Source organism: Lissotriton vulgaris, chromosome 2_1, assembly GCF_964263255.1.
Source record: "Lissotriton vulgaris chromosome 2_1, aLisVul1.2, whole genome shotgun sequence".
NCBI classification, from domain to species: domain Eukaryota; kingdom Metazoa; phylum Chordata; class Amphibia; order Caudata; family Salamandridae; genus Lissotriton; species Lissotriton vulgaris.
In genome coordinates this window covers 1,958,984,473-1,959,008,268 of record NC_141687.1, presented here as the reverse complement: position 1 = coordinate 1,959,008,268, position 23,796 = coordinate 1,958,984,473, and positions in this window count along the sequence as shown.

The window sequence follows — 23,796 nt, the reverse complement described above, 5'->3', positions numbered from 1 at the left end:
GCAAATGCAGTTAGGAGGCCTTCCTAACAGCGTCTTAATCGGGCCATAGGTGGGAATGCTTTCCTAACCGCATCGTAATCGGGCCCTAAGGTCACTACCAAGTGCAACAATAGATACATTAGGTAGTTGGCCCCAACTCAAAAACCTATGTCTAGCTACACCTTCTTTTATCCTGCATTGTAATGAACATCGAATTATTTCATTGCAGTTCTGTACACATTCTACTGATAATAACAGTGGTAAATGAAATAAACCCCTTCTCCTCCCAGGACCTAATCAGTGTTCCAAAATAGCTAATTTCCATTTATTAGTGTATTCATCTTCACCAGTAGCATCCAAATAAGCTTCAAATTCATCTTTCCATTGTACCCAATCAAGAGTTTGTTCTCCTAGATTGGTCAAGAAAGGTGCTGGTGCAGTAATACCTTTCATGGCGCTATGTGGCAAAATATACCAGATCAGAACAAGTATACAAGTAATTTGCCTATGCAAGTGTTGTAGGGCCAGATGTATCAAAGGGTTTTGCCCATTCTGTGTCTATGGGGAAATGTGTTGATACATATGGCCCTAAATTACAGATTATTACACATATCCGGTGTGCGACTAACCATGTAGATCCAGAAAAAGATATATGCTTCAATTCCAGTGTGCGAAGCACAATGAAGATCCACACATGCAAATGTCTTCTCATATGGCCACTTGTTTTACAATGCCCTTAGCATTCTAGATGTTGGCCTCCCATATTGCTCTGCAGCAGTAATGCACACAAGTCCTTAAACATGCAGGCTCTTGTTTGTCTTTCCGAATTGTTCTGCACACAAGCCTTGCCTTGCAGGTGGCGTTTGACTCTGTTCAGTTACTTTTTTCTGCCTTGCGCCTAAATGCATCGTGCTAGGCTATTTACACTGCTGCCTCTCTTACTTGGAATAAATTAAATGCCTCCAGTCACTCTCCTAGTAAGCATTGTAGGTGTGCATACCACAGCTCATGGAATAGGCAGCACTGCAGTGCTTACTTATCCGTGGTGGAAAATCTCTTCAGGAAGTAGTGCCAGGCTTCTTTCCTAAGGCCCACTCGTAACCAGCATAGGATCCAAAGATGAATCACACATGGCAGGTTTTAGGCAAAAGAAGGCTTATTAAAGCAGTGATAATACTTTCCATCTTTGGAGAGAAAGCCCAGGCCAACTGACACTTGCTACAATCTCAGAGCCTCACATGCTCTGTAGTCCACCTGAGATTTCAGCCAGAATGCCACACAAGGCTTGTGACTTTGGCACACAGAACCACCCAGAACTCCTTCTCTGTAGGAGCTGCTGGATGTCTCCCTGAACACTCTGTAATGATGAAATGTCCACAAGTGAAGATGTAGTTTTGAGATGCTTTATTCCAAGTTGTATAGAGAGACCCCACCAGGAGAATCCAACATGGTGCTCAGCCCAGCCAACTGTAATCTGTCAGGCAGATCACCAACATTCTGATAGATGCATCACATGAACATTCCAATAGAGGTAGAGAGGGATAGCATAGAGAATACCAAGATACTACATTATCCTCTCTCCTTAAACAGAAAACAAAAAGCTAAAAACAGCAACGGAGAACAGAAGAAAATGAAAGTAAGTAAATTGAGCAAAAGCGGAAAAAAGAACAGTAAAGAGGAAACACCCTTAAAAAGAGAACAAGAGAGAAGAATGGAAAAAAACGTATAAACCATCTACCCTTCTTACACCATATAAACCATTCTCTCTTCGTGCAGAACTTTAAAAAGAAGAAAACAAGGGAAAGCAATAGAAAAGAGAAAGATCAAAAGAAACTTTCAAAGTAGAAGTGAAAACTCATCAAGACACTATTAACACTAAGCAAAATACAATAACGTAATGCAAGAGATAACAGTGCAAAAAGTTGCAATAAAAATACGTCAAATCTGAACATATTTAGCATATTAAGCATAAAAGCACATAAATAGAGACAACATAAGCTTAATACGTGGATGTAAAACTCTTTAAAACTAGACTATTAAAAGTGACAGGTAAACAAGCAAATGTGAATAAAAACACAATAATGCTATAGGACTATAACCCTAGCATAGCTCCTCTGAAGGAGACTAAAAAAAAACGCACACCCAAAAGGGCATAAAACAAACATAGACAAAGTCCGTGTGGACAACTGACGTGTAGCCAGGTGGGAATAAAACCCACAACAGTAAAATGGGACTTGAACCCATAACAACACATTTGAATAAAGTAGATGGGACTAGGACCCACTACAAACAAATGGGACTGTAACCCATCACATATACATAAAAATTGCACAAGTAGGATTGAAACCCACTGCAAGCAAATGGGACTTGAACCCTTCGCAAAAACATAGCAAAATAAAGTAGATGGGACTAAAACCCAAGTAATGGGACAGAAACCCATAGCAAAGACATTAAAAATAAATAGACAGATGGGACTTAAACCCTCTTTAAGCAAATGGGACTGGGGCCCAAAGCAGAACATTGAAAGAAGACAGCTGGGACTAAAACCCACTGCAAATGAATTAAACAGAGCATAATAGTGCACAGCATATGTGGCTTGTGAGGATGAAAACCATAATACTAAACAAGAAAACAAACGAAGCACATATCCTGCCGCCCTGCGCCTTCAAAGTGCAATTCTTAGACATTTAAACACTGCATAAACACAAATGTACACGCTGCACTTCCCTTTAATGTAAATACAGATAAAAGCATGAAAAAGACCAACACAGGAGTGCAAACAATAATGTTTATAATCGCTTGAGCACGATCTATGCCCCCAAGTAGAATATCCATATTGTCAAGAATGCAGTTTCGCTTCCGATTTTGCCAGCCTTTACACAAAGAACAAGAACAGTACCTTCGATTTGACACATCGCTCCCGCAGTCTACTGCCTCACAATAACTAAACTAAGTGAAATGACATGAAAGGTTTGCATCAAGACTCCGAGCGACGTAGAGGCAAATGAGGTGAACAGAGCTGGTAAGAGGCAAATGAGGTGAACAGCACAGGTTAGAACTCCCACAGGAAACATGGCGGCACGCACAGTGACGCAAAGCAGGGTGGCTCACGGCGCTTCTTCGCACCAAACCACATTGGGAGAACCGGCAGAAAGGAGGAAGCATCACAGGAGCTCCGTGGACAACAGCAGGTGAGTGTGTGCACAGTGGACGACACGCGCTGGATTTTTAAATAAGAAAAAGACAGTTGAACTGTCGATGGCTACAATGGCTCATTTTTCCGCTGAATTTTGCTCAATTAAAGGCAAAACAATGTACATTAAAGAAAAACTCCACAACAAAAATTAATGTTTGTCATGCCATGTTGATGAACCGGTGAAACTGTCAGAACGTCATCAAAAACATGAGACCATTACTGCAGCGATCAGTTTGTTCTGGGCAAAGAAAAACTTTAAATAAATTAACTTTCAGTCACTGCTGCACTGCTGAATCAATACTAGAACAGTCACACTTCTTTCCCAAAGAAGTTAATTCTTACCCTCACGTGAAGGCACAGCACAGGATGAGCCAAGAACTGACAAGATCAGAGTTTATTCTTGAGGGCAGAGCTCCAACACAGCATATAATAGCCTCTCCTTGTAAATAGGACAACAGGCAGAGTTGGCAAACAAAAAGCTTAACCTCATGTGGGGATACAGCGTGAGTCCCAAAGTCAACACAAACAGGCTTACCCAGCGTCAGGGCACAGCTCCAACTTAAAATTTGTAGACTCACAGGTACAGAGGACAACTGCCAGACTGCTGTGGGCGACCGGTTGTAGGTCACTGGTGGGGTCATGCTGGCAGTTGGGGTAGCTTTTCTTGTTGCAGGAGGTCCTTTCATACTTTGTAGATTTCTTTCTTAATATCTTGTAGTTTGAAGTACTTCTTGACTTAACAAACGTAGGTTCTTTCTTAAGATCGTCGCCAATATGTAATGATGAAATGTCCACAAGTGAAGATGTAGTTTTGAGATGCTTTATTCCAAGTTGTATAGAGAGACCCCACCAGGAGCATCCAACATGGTGCTCAGCCCAGCCAACTGTAATCTGTCAGGCAGATCACCAACATTCTGATAGATGTATCACATGAACATTCCAATAGAGGTAGAGAGGGATAGCATAGAGAATACCAAGATACTACACACTCTCAGATTAATCTGCTCTTTGCCTTCTTTTAACACCTTAGCTGCTTTGGAACGTCCAGCTCCAGTGCTGAACGTTCCATTGCACAGGTGCAGATGGAACGTCCCGAGGTAGTGGTGCCGTCGGCCGTTGGTATAGGCGCAGCACTTAAGGGGTTAAGATCTTTTTCACCTCACTTCAAAGGAACATGCCATCATTCATGATAGTTTGTCTATCATTTCCCTGCTTTTACCATCCTGTTGCATGCACACCTATGCCATGTGACAGGCAGACCTGCCCTTAGGGCATGTATGCCTGCCACATGGCACCCACGCCTGTTTAGGGGGTGCCAGGGGGTGTCAAAGTGACACCCCCTGCACCCTTGTGAAATTCGGTATTTACCGATTCGGTAAATACCGAATCGGTAAAGCCTTTTGATTCCTATGGGCTTTGAAGCCCATAGGAATCAATAGGCTTTACCGATTCGGTATTTACCGAATCGGTAAATACCGAATGTTACCGATTCGGTAAAAGGGAACATCTGGATTCCCTACATACCAACCCCTCACATTTACCGAATCTTAATTACCGAATCGGTAAAATTCTGTAATTTTCGGTAATTAAGATTCGGTAAATGTTACTTACCTACATCTGGCCCTAAATCGCCAATTCGAACATGGGCTCCCATATGGTCATGGATTCATTCCGCATCTCATGCAGCTAATACAACACAAATCATATTTTTTCTTTAGAGAAAACTGTTTCTGATGCCACATCATTACATAAACCTATCAAGTTTATTAGTGAAAAGGGATAGTCATCCTATTGTGTTAAAACAACTTTGTTACAAGTGATTTATAAGTGCTGGGTAGGATATTAGTTTTGGGTGCAAGTTTGGAACTTAATTGGTGATGTTATGAAAACTAGTTTTCCATTTTCATTCTAAAATACTTTCTTAGGTTGTTTGGTTTGAGATTGTAAAATAATCTACTAGATTTACTATTAGCAATTGCATTCAAACAGATTACAATAAAATTTGAGGAAACTGAAAACAAATCTCAGAAAACAGTGAAATGGAATATGTTAGAACTATCACGTTTATCCAAATTTCATCCTCCAAATTTGTATATTAAGAGGAGCTTAGAATGATACCCCTTTACTTCATATTTTATCCAATTCTTTATGAGGATTGGTTTTTACCAGCTACAGAAGAGATTTTAAACTACCTCGCAATATAAAACTTGGTTGACTTGTTTATTATTTCCTATTAATTCACTTTCTATATCTAATGGGTAGCATTATTTTAGTGAGTGATGTGTTTTTATACGTTTGGTATTGTATTAGGTACATTTCTTGATTTTTTTAGTTTACAAATTTTTCCTCCTCTTGTTTTTTTTTCTTCTCCCATTAACTTAAATAAAATGATAAAATGTTAGGGATAATATATTAATCCAATTTTCATTTTTGATGACCTTTCATGTACATGTACAACTTACATTAATGCCTTTTAAACAGAAAAAAGAAATCCAGCAGAGTAAAACCTGTACCGGAGCTATGGTATCTGTACTTCATATTAAGCTAAAAACATAATTATCCAGAGAGATACATCACTCCAAAAGTCCAGAAATCAAGCAATTACGTGTTATCCAATGGATTTTAATTAACAAGTTCAGAGTTTCCTGAAGCTTCATTAGGATGTAAAACAGAATTTCCAATTATTAACATAATACATAATTTAGACAAACTCGTTTTTAGCAGGAGTACCTCTGCAGGGTGTGGAAAATACGTCACTGTATGGCTAATTAACCGGACATTTGGTCTCAGGTGCATCGATGTCAAAAAACAGCAAAGGGTAAATCATCAGACGTTAATTTGTTTTATACCTTACAAATGTTCCCTTGCTTACATACATTCTTAACACGGTTGGCATCCTAATAAATTATTTGTGCGGGATTGCTATCAAGTTCTAAGAAAGTTTTTCAATACACCATAAAAATTATAAAAAATAGTACAATCAATTTCAGTTATTTGGCCCACAATGCCCATCCTTTCCACTAAGGTTAGTGATGCTTTATTAATATAACATACAGCATTTTAGCACTTAATAAGCTGAAGGTAAAATGGGTGTTCTTACTGTAGAAGACCCTGCAAATATCAGCTCTTTAATGGTTGAGACTGGGCCTTGGCGAAATTTAAATGACATTAGTGTAACAATGGCAATTTCATATTTTGCTTATCATGTGAAATTACGCCCTTACGCCACTTAATGAAATGACATGCATTTTGAGGTAAAAAATGACATCAAAATACACCATTACCAGTTAAAAACTACTGCTACTGCACGGGAACAACAGAACGCAAACTGTTGGTGGTGTTTTGTTTAAATGTTTCATCATACTAAAAATTGACGCCAGGGCACTAATATAAAGTGCAAGATGACAAATGTGTATTTCATGTAATTTCAGGCAACTGTCTTGAATTTTCATCAAATTGCGCAAAGCCAAATTTTACAAACTTAACACACCTCTGGTTGAGTCAAGATATAGGCCCTGCCCACTATTCAGGGCCTCCAATGGCTGCAGTATAGCAGAGACATATCTCTCAAGTCTAGTACTGGAAACACCAGAGCTAGATTTCTGTATCTACAGAGTAAATAAAAGACAACAGGAGCAGCGCATACTTGCCTTCTTAAAGGCAGCTCACTATCAGGGAAATATTGTGACCCTTCCAATGCACTGGAGGTACTCACCCTATGAATTTTGCTTAAGTAAGGTTAGCACCATACATTGCTTTCTGTTTTGTACGGATGAACGGTACTGTACAATTTTGTGGTTGTAGCTCTCGTTATAATGAAAAGAGAAGGTGAGAGACCACAGTCATCTTGAGGCAATGCATACCGGCTGATATGAAAAGTTGAGACATCATGCTAATCCTCTGACTTTGCTATTGTTTACCCGCTAGCACTGGCTGAAAGAAAGTGGCTACCAAATACTCTACAAAACAGTTCAAGCTGAGCAGCAATATACCATTTGGAACACCGTCAGTTGAATGCATCCTACTCCCCATCTTATAAAAACTATCCCTTATCGGGAGAAGTTACGTATTCTCTGCATCTACAGCAACAATGAGGATGCTGATATCAAACAGGCAGAAAGCTGGGCTCGGTTTCTGGCCAAGGGGTAGACGACAAAAATTGTTGATGCAGCTATAAGGAGGTCCAAAGTTTGGGCCTGAGACGACCTATTAACATACAGGGTCAAAACGACAAACAAGGATGCCAACAATGAAACTGGAGTCCTACAGCCCACAAGGCTTATCCTTTCGTATTCTAGACAAGAGAGGCAAATAAGAACTATCGTGAGGCGTAATTGGCATTTTATTCAGGATGACCCAGTGATTGGGAGGATAGTACCTTCCAATCCTTCTATAATGTTTAGGAAAACTATGAGTATGGGCTATATGCTAGTCAGAATAGTCAGGAGGAACGTCATAAGGACATGTGGTTCACAGCTAGAAAAGGTTTTTTCAAATGCTTAACATGTAAAGCCTACCACTTTGGATCCAATATGAAATCTTATACAACGGCATTCTCTACTAAGGTCTGTGAGATTAAAAAACATCTCACTTGTAAAATGGATATCTCTGTGTATGTCCTGGAGAGCAGTTGTAAGCTTAAGTTCATAAGAAGTACAAAACTAGCTGCCCATAAAAGAATCCTGCAGCATACCTGGGCCATAACTAAAAATGATCCAAGCTACCCGGTGGCTAGGCATTTTCAAGCTACCCATGACAGCCATCCTAGACATTTAAAATATTATGTAATTGAAGACATTCCTCTTTGGAAAAGAGGTGGTGATAGAGAAGCTAAATGAAGATGCCTGGAAACAAGCTCTATACTGGAATTTGATTCAAAGCAACCAGGAGGTCTTAATACTACTGAGGACCTGCATTCATTCCTATGAATTTGATTTTTTATAAGTGACCTTTTAGAATTGTATGTAATTCTAGAATAATCTGTATTAATCTGTCACTAAATATTCTGCAATATGAAATTAATTGGTCAATGAGGGTTGTTTACATATTAGTCAAACGTGTTTTATAGGGTTTTTATTGGTATTTGTATTCATATTTATATATTTAGCTATTTTAATGGTTGGTATAGGGCACATAGTCATAGTTTATGTGTCTTATTTCTAATCAGCTGGGAATCGTTTCTATTAAATACCAAGTTATGAATATGTTGATTGATGAATTCATGAGCTAAAACAATCTGTTTCCTATGAAACTATTCAATTTGCACTTTTTGCACCAATATGGTATTCTGGACACTAGATATCCAAACTTACTGGGTCTCTTATAAATTGTAGATTCAAAATCTCCAGACCCCCCCATCACTTAACACTTTAATGTACACTGGCACTTTAGAATAAGGTACTGTAGCACATTGTCACTTTTCCTTGGGAAACACGAGGGGCTCTTCTACTGTAGGGTCAGTATTTTGAGACCAACTGAAAATATAAGGATGCTAAATAATGGGATCGGTTCCAACATCTTCAGCCCCACATTCTATGGAACATCAACAATTTGTTATTCCGAATTCCTGATTGACGGACATATTATTAGCAGTTTTCAATTTCATTTCAAATTTAAATTTTTCATTTTCACATTTATGATGGGGCTCTCATTATAGTCACTTTAAACTTTAACTTTGGACTAGAAAGGGGTTTATCCGAATTAAGCATTCGAACAGTTATTGTTGAAAAACGATTATGGTGGATATCTATAAAAAAGCATTAATGTCATGTATATTATATTGAATACTCAGGTAGTTTACAGTCATTACAAATAGTATCAAATATGTTAAAGTTTTTCGAGGCATTCAAGCATGGATACAAACCGAAGCAGAAATATATTTTCTTTGTCCATTGTTCATGTGATGCACTTGCACTTTAAAAGGTGGTGTTAATGTCTAAGCATTGTCATCTGATCAAGGCCGCTAGTTCGGCAGAAACGCGTTATGGCAGACTTTGGCAAAATAAATTGATTTAAGCACTTACCTGGGTCCGCGCTCGTTTTTCCGTGGAGTTGGAACAACAGCGAGGTGTATGGATATAAATATATATATATATTTATTCACTGAAAAAAACACAGATTTCAGGGACGTTATAGTTTGTTGGACATTTTACTCGTACAAAACCAGAGAAATTCTACCTTTACAGTTAGTTGAGCTAACTATAACTCTCATCCCGGAATGCACTGCTGTGTTAGTTTAAAGTTTAAATATGTTTTCACCTACTGGCAGTCACCAGTAGGTAGTTATAGTTAGGAACAATTATCCATAGGAAAACCACAACATTCTATTGCCAATAACTTTGGCATCGATTGATGAATCTTCTTCTGGCCAGCTCAGTTCCGCTCCTTCGCTGAAAGTTTGTGGGTGATTGGTGAAGCGGGGGCCGAGAAAAAAGGGGGGTCCCAAAACATGTTTTCCCCATGCAATTTCCAATAGGACTTTAAGCCACGGCTACAGCTCGAACGGCAGAACGGAATTAGTCCTCAGTTCTGACTTGTGTCTTAGGCATATCTGGTGTCAATCTGTTCAGTAGTTTCTTTGAAAATTATGGTTAAAGTAATTTATATATCTATGGGCGCGGAGGATCCATGGATTGTGCGGGGATTGGCCTCGTAGGAGAAGCGCACCGTCGCGATCACGCCCTCAATCCTAATTGGCTGTGAAGCGGTTGTAAACATTCAAAATCAGGAACTGTTGGCAGCCATTTTGTGCCTCAGTAGAAGCGAGGCTGAGGAAGTCATTGAAATATGTGTGGAACGTGTGAAAAGGGGGCATGGTAGGCACACCCTGACCCCCTAGGTCTGCTCAGGGGGTCACATAAGGAACTGTAGGGCCAGAAAAGTAAGATAGTATTTTTCTTTTTTAAAACAAGTCTCGCGATGCGCGTAGGATCCGCATATTTTGCCGCCAAAAAAAAAAGAAGCATGTATTTTTGAGATATACATCAAGCTTATGTGTATAGATGTGGGTGGCTCTAAAAAGAGCCCTTGTGTTTATTGCAAGATTTTAGTACTTACAAGTAAGTACCGATGCAGAGTCTAAAGTTCATGAGAAAGGCTCTGTTCCCTTCATCTGTAAAATGTACAGAATCTCTCCTATAGATGCCATGCATATTGAAACGCAGATTTTTGTGGTATATGGACACCATTTTTATAATCTCGGAGAAAAGTAGAAATAGATTTATTCACATTTTTTCCTAGCTTTCTCAGTCTGTGGCCAAAATAGATTGGAGTAGTTCCGTTTCTGCCTTTGGCATATGTTAGAATAGACAAAGGGAGTTTGGGAGAAAAGTGAAATTAAAACAGAAAAGAAATGATTGGTTGTTTGACAACATTCTACACAAAAAACTAGGGTGCATGTTTTTGATTTTTAAAAGCATGATTCTTATTGGTTATCAGAACGTGATTGAAAATAACATTACCTAGGATAAGGTAGTATATTGAGAAGCCGAGCACACTTGCTGTTTTTTTTAGCAACATTGTGTGATGAACTTTTGTGTTCTTCAGGAGCCAATATTGATTTTTTGCATGGGTAGATGCTAATTTGTATATGGAAATGCAATCTGCTTTGGATTATGAAAGTGAGAATAGATTTCACTGCTCAGTCTTTCAAAATGCAAACTATGTTTGCTATGGGAGGGCGGGAGTCGTGAGAGTCCGTCTCTGTGAAAGCAAACAGCAGTGCAGCGGTGGTAGGCATCCCGGGACACTGCAGGAGGCAGTTGTAGTAGTTTCCAGGGCTCTCGAGGGCACCAGGAGGAGGGCCGCACAGTCTGCCTCCCGTAATGCACAAATTCCCGTGGGTGGTGATTCCCGGAGCTTGAAGGGGGTTGCTGAGGCTCACAGACTTGTAATTTTGTAGGGGTGGGTTGGATGCGAAAGCGGTGCAAGGGGGTTGTAAATCTGGTACACAGTGTATTGTTTTCCTATGCTTTTCTTTCTGTCATGTAGAGGGTCCAGGTTAAATATAACGGTTTCTGTACAGCAAGTTACTTTTAACCCTACCCCCAAACAGCTTTCTGCCTGTTATTATAGTAACAGTTCATGGAACACTTACGTGAGCACAGAGGTTAGAAGTTCACCACACTATGTTGCTGATGGCGTTGTACTTTTTATTCTTTTGAATTGTAACCGTAAGTTGTAGCTATACAGTCTGGTAAAGTTCTGGTGAAGAACAAGCCTCAAAATTATACTTCAAAGTATAAATATAATTACTATTGTGGACTGCTACCCCCACAAAAAAGACGTATGTACTTCTTTTTATTAACTTTTATTAAAACAATAAATAACTAGAACCATAACTTTAACAAAACAATATAACAAACAACATATATTATGGACTCCAATAGAAGTAGTGTAGTTAATCTGCAAAACAAAAAAAAGAAAATTAGTGTTTAGAATTAGATCGATGTGACTAAATGAGGTCACACATTACAAGTCAAAGTAACACTTGACGATATTTTCTAGTTTTTTAATGTGTGCAGTGTACCTGATAGATTTCACTTATGTTATAGGTTTGCATTCAAACGGTGTTTGTATAAAAGTGCCTAGTGCGTCAAATTTATAGTATAGATGAACAGGTCTTTAAAATGATTCACAGATGAGAGAGAATTAGGTGAGAGATGAAGTCATTATGCAGGACATTATTTTTTAGGGCTTTTTTACAAAACTCTTGTGCCACTTTTGTGTTACTTTTCTCATGTTGAAAGTGACGCAAAATTGGCGTAAGGAGTTTGTAAATAAGCTCTTTTATTTCTAATGCATTTAATTGGAAGTATTGAATATCGAGGCCGCTCTGCTTACCTTGTGTAAACACTGTGATCAACAGAGTTTACAACTTAGAAATCTGCTTTGGTTAGTTACTTGCCGGATATGCAAGACTGCTTTCAAGAGGAGACCCCAATAAAGAGTACTGGTGTGGAACTGCAAGTATGCGGAAGGACTTGCAGACTAATAATCCGGTCAAGTTTGAAAGGGAAGAGTTAAGGACATTGAGAGAGGCTCCTTCTGCTTCATGAGAAGGCCCAAGTACCAGTGGAGCAACACCGTCAACCTCTACTGCACAGCCTAATATTAATCACCAATTTGTATTCGTTTAAAAGAGAAAGTAAGAAGGTTGGGAGCTTTGTATGCCTTCCTAATACCTAATCATCCATTAGTTATACAGAGGCCCACCCTGTATCAGACTCATCCATACAACTGTGAACTGGTGATTATCTGATACCAAAAACCCCTCAAGTACTTGTATCTGTTACTTTTAAATTTGTCGACTACTCATATTGAGAGTATTTACCTTAACGTTATCCGTGAACAATTTGTGAATCTCCATGGTTCAACCAACTAGTAAATGCCATATTTGAGACACTGTGTAATCAGCTGGAAGAGGAGGATATACTTTTATCCAACCTCAGCCGTTTGCTGCTGATTTATGTAACATTCTGCAAACTGAAAAAAGAGTTAAAAATGTATATGTTGTACATATTTCCAAGATTAATTTTAATGTACATAAAAACATTTGTTCTCAATAGGGTTGGGGTTGAAAAGCAATCATCAGAGGGTATATTTAGCAAGCAAAATAGGAAATAGCATTGCATTATACAAATGTTAGGCCGAGATTGGTCACTCACTTAATTTACAAACTCATGTCCTTGATCTGATAGCATATGGAGAGCAGTCAGTGGATCTTGGATTTTGAGTGGTTGGCCACCATCTGATATATGGGCAGGAATAAACAGCTTGTGGCGACCAATATGTCTCATGGTTGAGACATCTGTATAATGAGATAGAACAGGGGACAAATCAAGTTTAAGGTTATTAGAAAAACTTGGAGAGCGTTGTAAAATACAACATTGGTCAATCGATAACATGTGAACTGCATGGGGAGGACGCAGCGCGTGGCTCACTACTTACAAAACGAAAGGCAGAAGGATTAAGTGATTTGCCTAGAAACATTGCCTACCAAGGTAAGATATTGGAGGTATAAGAGCTGGAAACCATGCTAAAACACAGTATTGCCGAAAACATTACTTTTGGAATGCACGGGGCACGGGACGCACTACTTACATGAGAAAAACTACATCGCATTAAGCTAACCAGCAAGTAGCACACTGTTGCTAGAACGGTAACGTGGTGCTTGGCAAATTAAAGAAACGTGGCAGGATTAAGTGATTTGCACAGCACTACGGTTAGCAAATCAAATTTAACATTATTAAAAAACATGGAGAGCGTTGTAAAATACAACATTGGTTAGTCGATTACATGTGAACTGCATGGGGAGGAAGCAGCACATGGCGCACTACTTACAAAATTAAAGGAGGCAGGATATAGCGATTTGCCTAGAAACATCGCCTACCAAGGTAAGATATTGGAGGTATAAAAGCTGGAAACCGTGCTAAAATACACAATTGCCGAAAACATTTTATTGTAATTAAAGATATTCCTTTGAGACCAGTTGTAATGTAGATAATATCGTAGGTTTATTAATAAAGATAATCACATCAGTAGATCACAGGAAGATAGTAGGTCCATTAGATGCCCCACCAGGATCAGCCTCCTCGCTGCTCAGCCCATCCACACCAACTGACTTTCACCATATACAAACCCAATCCAACATTCTACATGACCTCATCACAAGCTGAGCAGGAAGGCAGAGAACTACTGTAGGGAGAGTGCAACAAGTAAAAGATAAACTACAACACATCTCCCCCTTTGTAATAATGAAAAACATATGAAATGTGTCAAGGTGATAAAACACACAAAAGAGCAAAGGAGGATGCAGTAACAACAAAAGGAAACGCCACACCCCATTGCTATGATGATCATAACAGTCAAATGTAAGGAAGTAGTGTAGTGGATCAAACAAATGAGAGAAAAGAAATATGCATGAAATAAAACATACAACACATCCTTCCCCCCTGATAATGATCAAATACCCAAAATGCGTAGAGATGGTAAAAACACACATATGACAGAAAAAGAGGATGCACTACAAAAAACATATAATACACCCTTCTCTCTGATAATGATCAAGGAGAACAAAGAATGCAAGACAAGAAGATACATTCTTAAACTACACACTGCGGTTTCAAAAACAACTCACCACACGGTGCACCCATTGCGCCACAACAAAGGCACAAGACTGCAGCAAGACAAGGATCTAAAATCCTGAACTGCGCAAACCAGAAGTATGACAGGTCTAACACTCATAAAAAAAACTATGGGTAACTGTAAAACCAACACAAACAAATTATGAGTACTTCAAACTCAAGGCAAACATATTATGAGTTACTTTAACTCAAGGCAAACATTTTATGAGTTTCTTAAACTCAAGCCAAACATAATATGAGCTACTTCATCTCGTATACCTACACCCAGAGGAAAACATATTATGGGAATATCTAAACGCAAGGCAAACAAATTTTGGGTATTGCTACACCCAAAGGAAAACAAATTATGGGAATCACTAAACCCAAGGCAAACATGTGATAGGTTTCTTTAGACCCATGGCAAACACATTTTGGGTATAACTAAACCAAGGAAAACAAATTATGGGTTACTTAAAACCCACGACAAACAAAATATGGGATATCTTTTAACCCATGACACTCTCGTAACAAACTGTGAAAGGGACACTCCACCAGAGGCAAAAGAAACACCACACACACTTACCAACCACCACTCCCCGAAAACACGAGACAAACACTACAAATGGCCAGCAAAGATAATAATGTCCCATGCTCCGGTGAGCGGTCTCTAATAGGGAATGTTGTAAATACGGCAAGATTCGCGACGTCTTCCATAAAAACAAACACCATTCCGATAAAACTCCCCTCATAGTTTAAAACAAACCTACCACTGTAACATTCCCCCAATACAATGTTGTGAAAGTTTCTTTTTCAATACATGGGGCACGGGATGCACTACTTACACGTGAAAAACTACATCGCATTAAGTTGAAATGCACGTGGCACACTGCCGCGGGAACGGCAACATGGCGCTTGGCAAATTAAAGAAACGTGGCAGGATTAAGTGATTTGCACAGAACTAAGGATAGCAAATCAAGTTTAACGTTATTAAAAAACATGAAAAGCGTGCTAAAATACAACATTGGTCAATTGATTACATGTGCATTACATGAGGAGGAAGCAGCACGTGGCGCACTACTTACAAAACATAAAGGCGGCAGGATTAAGTGATTTGCCTTGAAACAGCGCCTACCAAGGTAAGATATTTGAGGTATAAGAGCTGGAAATCATGCTAAAATACACTATTGCCGAAAACATTACTTTTGCAATGCATGGGGCACGTACCGCACTACTTACATGAGAAAAACAACATTGCATTAACTTGAACAGTACGTAGCACCCTGATGCAGGAAGGGCTATGTGGCGCTTGGCAAATTAAAGAAACGTGGCAGGATTAACTGATTTGCACAGAAAAAAGGATAAGAAATCAAGTTTAACGTTATTAAAAAACATGGAGAGCGTGCTAAAATACAATATTGGTCAATCGATTACATGTGCACTGCATGGAGAGGAAGCAGCACGTGGCGCACTACTTACAAAATTGAAGGCGGCAGGATTAAGTGATTTGCTCAGAAACAAAAGTTACAAAGTCAACTTTAACGAAAAAAAGTAGGAAAGCGTGTTTAAAAACAACATTTTCAAATCAAACAAAAATTTGCATTTGCGCGGAATTTAAAGATAATTCAGATTCATTAATTTAATTATTCTTAAAAAAAGTGCTCACCTACGAAGAAGTGGATATGAACACTATCAATGGCTGTGACTGCGGAATAGGAAAAGTTTGATATGGTTGGCAGGTTTTAAATGCTTTGCAGAAGGATGATTGGTTGAGCATGGGTGTAAGAGCTGTGATTGGGCATGTTGTAATTGAGCATACGCAAATAAAATGAAATACGTTAGGGATACATACCCAGACAGTGGGACGTATTGTGCGCATACGTATTATTAACACGGATGCGCTACCACAAGCCTGCATGCGGAAAGTGAAGGCAACTCCTAGGTGGTACATACACAGATGGACTTCGGATGTCGATAGAACACCAGCTCCCACAGGAGGCGGGGAGCCGGTGGGACAGTGGGGGAATTGAACGGTGACGGCCATAATACATTTTTAAAAAAGGCCGTCCCTGATGTATTGGGTCCCAGGGCCTTGAAGAGGCTTCAGTAGGGGGCTATTCAGCCCTCCTTCATAAAATATTAATATATAATTAGCCATGCTCCGGGAGGTGGGGACCTCAGTGCCCAGAATTTACCACAGGAGGGAGTCCACACGGGCCCATTACCATAAAGAAATTGAATACGGATATTCCGCTTATTGTCATCGTATCATAAGCGCAACCTTCCGATCACGAGCTGAATGCTAATTGGCTGTCAAGTGCTTGTCAACATTCAAAACTTGAAACTGTTGGCAGCCATTTTATGCCTCGGAAGAAGGGAGGCTGAAGAAACGTGTGAAATGTGAGTTTAAAACGTTAAAAGGGGGAGGGTAGACACACCCTGACCCTCTAGGTCTGCTCAGGTGGTTACACAAGGACCCCCTCGGCCCCAAATTATTATTATTATTTTTTGGGTAAAATCGCAGGGTGCGCGTATGATCCGTGCATTCTAGCGATATTTTAAAAAAAAAGAGAGACGTGGGCTTCTGCACGTCTTTGGTAATTTGCATTCTTTCAACTGTTTAGAGGTGATACAACAGTGCTAGTTTCAGGATCCACCCCTGAGTAACAAAAAGTAATAATAACACTATTTACCTGCTAAGTGAATTTCCTTTCGTAGGCTGACATTGACTGGTTTCAGTTGCAAATTCTTCTAAGTGTGCAGTTTTCAAACTTTAAAATATTCACCTTAAGTCATCCGAAGAACGAATTTAGATTTATTCATTTGTATCAGGAGAGAAACCAGTGCTACATCTTTAGCCCAGCAGTGACCCTGAAAAGTAGTTCCAAACATACTTACAAGTAACTTGTATTTCCTTCCATAGGAATCCCATTCCTATAAAAAAATGAATACATTTAGATTTGTGGGTCAGGCTCTAGGGGATAGAGTCCAGGGCCCCCCCCCCAAAAAAAAGAAGGGGGCCACACAATGTAATGTAATTTAAAAAATAAAATATCTAAAAATAAATAGTTAAAAAAATTAGTAAATCAAAATATAAGAATAAATATAATTAAACATTTTCATTTACAAATTTTTTAAAATTCACTGAAAAAAACATAGGTTTCGGACATGTTATAGTTAGGAATTAGCATTTAAAAAACCTTTGAAAATCACTGAAAATACCATAGGTTTCAGACATGTTATAGTTATAGTTAGGGATTAGCATTTACAAAACCTCCATAAATTCACTGAAAATTCACTGAAAAAACACAGTTTTTAGGGGTGTTATAGTTAGTTGGACATTTCACTCTTACAAAACCATTGAAATTCCCCTGTTATAGTTAGTTGAACTAACTATAACTCACGTTCACGCAATTCACTGCTGATGATGTCACATATTACATCGCTCCGGACATGGTCAGTGACATGGTCAGTGACATCATTGATGACATCTTAAATGACATTACTGATGACATCACTGATGACATCATCCATGTGACAAACTGATACTCCTCATCATACAGTAGCATAACCTTTCAACACTCATTATAAAACCATGTACACTCCAGTACAAGTTTCTAAAAACCCACTCAGTGATTCCTAGATCTACACACACATCTAAACACTTACCTATAGATTCACTCATACATGCTAACAAAGATCAATAGAACACTATTACATATATTATACACCTACATCAACATTACACACCAGCACATGTCCTATTCACTTATGCAGACATCCTACTCACTCATGCAAATAATAGATCATACTTATATTTACTAAGCTACTCACTTACACAAACACCACTTTATTTATTCATATAGATAGTGACTCATACTTAGTGTGTTATAAAATCACTATTACAACTATAGAGTTATCGATATCGCACACATACAATCACTGAGTCTTATGTATACTTATTTATATTCAACAATTGTCACATACACTGCCTTTTATATTTTTAGTTTGTTAGACATACATCATTGAGAAATATATTTAGTCATCCCCACAACCATAAGGAGATTCACTCACCCAAGCATCTGTTTCCACATACAGTCTTAACTCCATATATCTACTAAATCAACTATGTACACATCTTACGACAGTCACACACGTCCAACCCAACCCAACCACACACACATTCATTCACTATCCCATACAAATACTCATTTAACTAATAATAACTAATGTAGACTTTCACATACCTAGTAAGCAACTTATCTAGTAGTTTACACAACAAGAGATAGGGTGATAAAGGTATATATATTGTTGTGATCAAGGCCAGGGTTACCTGGTTGAAACGCGTCATGTTGGAGAAGATAATAAATTTGCACTTTAATAAAGAACCTACCCGTGTTGTGGTCCGTTCCTGCTTGAAAAACCCTAGGTCGATACTTGCCTCACAGGTGTTTTATAAGGACTTGGATTTTCATATATATATATATATAGGTCATGTGATCAAGGGAGGGATCTCCCGAAACGCGTCATGGCGGCATTGGCGAAATAAACTGATTGCACTGAACCTGGGTCTGCGCTGGTCTTTTTTCGAAAGGCATTGAAAAATTCAAGACGAGGTTGGATTATATATATATATATATATATATATATATATATATATATATATATATATATATATATATATATATATACATACATAAATACATATATATATATATATATATATATATTCACTGAAAAAACCATAGGTTTCACACCAGTTAAAGTTAGTTGGAAATTTTACTGACATAAAACCATTGAAATTCCCACGTTATAGTTAGTTGGACTCACTATAACTTGCGCGCCTGCAATGCACTGCTGATGACGTCACATATTACATCACTCATGACATGGTCAGTGACATCACTCATGACATCACTGATGACACCATCCAGTGAATTTTGTCTTTCTGAAAAATCAATATGTTTTATATATGTATTTGTAAAGGTTGATGGACGAATAAATGTTTAAATAAGGGTGTTAATGGATGTTTTATAAAAAAAAATTGATTGGTTAACTGGCTTATTGTTAGCGAATATTGTTTAAATATTTAAATGTTTGTATCAGTGTTTCACTTTGTGTATAAGTGGCTGCATGGGTTGGTGAGTAGCTACATGTGTGTGTATATGGGTTATTAGATGTTTTTTTAGTATCAGTATGAATGTCTGTATGGTTTGGTTACTTAACAAATAGATGCATCAACGATTGACTCACTGTTTCTATGTCTTTTGAAGAGAGCATATGTGCAGGACTGTATGGGTGGATGTGTGTGTTAGTGAGTGAATGACTGTCTCACTAGTGTATTTATCAGTAACTACATATGTTTTAATCTAGTATATGTGAGTATTAATGTATATAAGTGAGTATATGTGAGAGTGAAAGATTGAAAGAGTTCCTGTTTAAATAAGTATGTGTTTCTATAAGTGATTGTTTAAGAGAGAAAGTATGTGTAAGTTTCCTTAGAAGTAAGGTGGTAGTGTGTGTATAGCTGTATATTCAAATAAATGGATGTTCAATAGTTTATTTGCATGTGTGAGTATGTGTGTGAGTAACTTTTGGATGACTGTCGGTGTGTAACAGGATGTATATGTGCATCACTACATATGATGAGTGAGTATATATATGAGTGACTATATAGAACTGTTGCTGAATGAGAGGATGTGTATATAGATGGTGGAATTACTGAATTGCTTGTTTTAACTGGTATGGGTATCCCCTTTTTTTTTAAATGTTAGTTTCTATTTTTGATTATGTTTTTCAAGGGTTACATTACACTGAAAGGAGGTCTCTCACTCTGTCACAAAGATTGTGTCATCAGTTATGTCATGAGTGATGTCACTGACCATGTCATGAGTGATGTAATATGTGACGTCATCAGCAGTGCATTGCAGGCGCACAAGTTATAGTGAGTCCAACTAACTATAACGTGGGAATTTCAATGGTTTTATGTCAGTAAAATTTCCAGCTAACTATAACTGGTGTGAAACCTATGGTTTTTTCAGTGAATTTAATAGGTTTTTTAAATGCTAATTCCTAACTATAACGGATGTGAAACTATGGTTTTTTCAGTGAATTTCATAGGTTGTTTAAATGCTAGTTCCTAACTATAACTGGTGTGAAACCTATGGTTTTTTCAGTGAATTTCATAGGTTTTTTAAATGCTAATTCCGAACTATATATAAGGCCCCAAACCTATGTTTTTTTCTTTGAATTTCATAATTTTGTTAATAGCAAATGTCTATAGCTATAAAATGTAATATTTTTGAAAATGAATGAATCCTATATTTTATTTGTATTTAAAACAAATTTTTTAATGTATATATATATATTTTTTTACCCTGGAGCGCTCCCGGGGCGTGCCCCGGTGAGCGCCCCGGAAAGCGTAGTCTTTTGAAGCGCCCCAGGGCGCGCTCCGGAGAGCGTCCCGTTAGCACTATTGCCGCAAACGAAAACATCATTGTGACGTATCGCGTAGCCGCGTCCACGTGATACGCATGGCGTAAGCGCACCCGGAAGCACTCAAGCGAATACGATCGTGCAACGTAAACATGTGAAGCGCTTACGCGACGCCCCTGGGGGCGCGCCGCGTAAGCGCGTCGGTCATGTGACCTGAAAATAACACTTCTCATTGGTTCATGCCTTTTTTTTTCCAAATGATGAAAGACCCCACCTTTTTTCCTTATTCTGACTTTGTCCTTTGACTTAGGAAGACCTCTTTTGCAATCTTTTAAGCATATTTTGTACTTTGAAATGGCTTCAATAGCAGCAGCAGCTGGAGCATCTGCACCACCACCACCACCACAACCACCAAGAGGACCCCCACTAGATTACATTGGTGGTCAACAAGAGGAGGAGCAGGAGGAGGAGGAGGAGGAGGGGAGGAGAAGATGGCTGCAAGAACACAATACCCCATACCAGCCAAAACCACACATTGTATGGGAGTTTTTTTCGATCCCAGAGGGCAAGAAAAAAGTCAATGCGGCAAAGGTGACTTGCCTAATCTGTGGCATGGAACTTTCCAGGGGGAACCCTAATAAAAAATACTCTTTTGGAAACAACACCATGATTCGCCACATGCAGCACAGGCATCCGATGAACTATTCTGCTGCTGAGATGAGGGAACTGGCCAGTAACCCTCCCCAATCTTCAAGCACTACCTCCAAAAGAAAACAACCAACTCCATCGGGACCAGAGGCAAGGGAGACGAACCCTTGCATTCAGCCATTGTTTGCGGATTTCAGTATAACATGTATCCATTGTGGTAAGACTATCTCCTATGGTGAACTGAGCATAAAGCTTATCGTCCTTGCAGGGGACAACCACCAATGCCCCAAAAAACCCCAATTTTTTTTTTTGCTCCAGTTGAGCCATTTTCAATTCCCTGTTTTTTCGTTTCTCCCCATAAAAATAACAAAAAAAATATAAAATAGTTCATAAAAGCCAAAAAAAGTACAAAATGTTCCAAAAACACAAAAAAATATAAAACAACAAAAAGAAGAAAAAAACTATTCTTTTTAGAACTACCTCCAATTTATAAAAAAAGGCTACATTTTGTAATAACGCTGTCATTCTTCTTTCCCAATGGGCCGCTCCCCTGTCCACTCCCCAGTGCGCGTACCGGGCGCTCCCCCCGCGCAAATCAAAAAAAAAATTATTTTGCACTGCGGGGCCCTTTTATAGTCCCCACATCAAACCTAGAGGGTCATGAGGGGTCTACCCTGCCCCCTTATGGTCATTTCCCCCTTTTTTTTTCACCTCTTGTGTCTCTATCCTACCAAGACACAAGATGGCGGCCAGTTCGGACTGTTTCGAATGTTTACAGACACCCGAGAGCCAATCAGCTTTCCGTGCGCACCTCGCGTGTCGCGCCCGCTGCTCTCCCCGGTGCGCATACCGGGGCGCGCCCATAGATATATATATATATTTTTTTAACCTAAATTACTCAAAATCCACTGGAGCACATATCTTGAGACAGAGCAAAGGCACATCGGGCTACCAGTCCCTACAATTTTGCCAAGTTTGGTGGAAATCCATTCAGCCGTTCAGGCTAAAAGTGAGTTTGACCGCCCTATGGAAATTAACATGGAGAAAACACGTTTTGGGACCCCCCTTTTATCTCGGCCACCGCTTGACAAATCCCTCCCAAACTTTAAAGGAAGGACCGGAACTCCGCGAGGCAAATTTGAGGAAATTTTCAGGCAGAGTTTTTTTGAGATTTTGCATTGAAAAAAATCCTAACTATAACTACCTACTGGCGACCGCCAGTAGGTAATATATATATATATATATATATCTATATATATATATATATCTATATATATATATAGATATAGATATATATATATACATATATATATATATATTACCTACTGGCGGTCGCCAGTAGGTAGTTATAGTTAGGATTGTTTTCCATAGGAAATCCTCAACATTCTATTTGGAATAACTTTGGCCCTGGTTGAAGAATCTTAGCCAATTTCTCAAAGAAGATGGCTCGGCTCGCTGCGCTCCTTCCCTGAAAGTTTGGGGGGGATTGGTCAAGTGGGGGCTGAGATATAAGGGGGGTCCGAAAACGTGTTTTCTGCATGTTATTTTCCATAGGACCTTTAGACTCGGCTACAGGTCGAACGGCTGAATGGATTTATAAGAAATTTGGCAAAACTGTAGAGTCCGGTTTGCAGATTACGCTTTTTTTGGAATGGTGTAAATCTGTTCAGTAGTTGTTGAGAAAATTAAAGTCAAAGTCAATTATATATCTATAGGCGCGCATGCGTGCGCGCACTCAAGCAGCTGCGCGTGAGCGGAATTTTTTTTTGCTTCATGACGTCTGTTAACGTTCAATTCGAAGGAAATCAGGAAGTTTTGTCCGCCATTTTGTCACTGCGAGTAAATATATTGCTCATTTCAAAGCGTTGAAACATGGAAAGGGGAGAAGGTAGAGATTGTCTTGCTGCGTTGGTTTTCTCGGGGTGTGCAGTAAGGCCCTTAAACGTGAAAAGATATAATTTTTTTTCCGGAAAAAAAACGGGGTGCGCGCACCCGGTCGCGCACACTTATTTACAAGAGTGTGAAAATGGAGATAAATCAGAAGTTTGAGTGCTTAGATATAAGGTGGCTCTGAAAAGAGCCCTTGTGTTAATTGAGTGTTTTCTGCATTTATAAGTAAGTACCGATGCATAGCCTGATGTTGCAGAGGAAGATTCTGTTTCCCTCATTCGTGAAATGAACACCGTCCCTCCTATAGACGTCTTGAATGTGGTATCGCAAGTTGTTGTGGTAAATATAACCCATGCTATAATCTCTGAGGAACGCAGAAACAGATTTATTTACATGTCTCCTTGCTTTCTCAAATTGTGCAGAATGTTGATTGGACCAATTCCATTTCTGTCTTTGGCATATATTGGAATATACCAAGGCAGATCGAGGAAAAAGTGTCATCAATTGTCGAAAGGTGTCTTTTAGAAG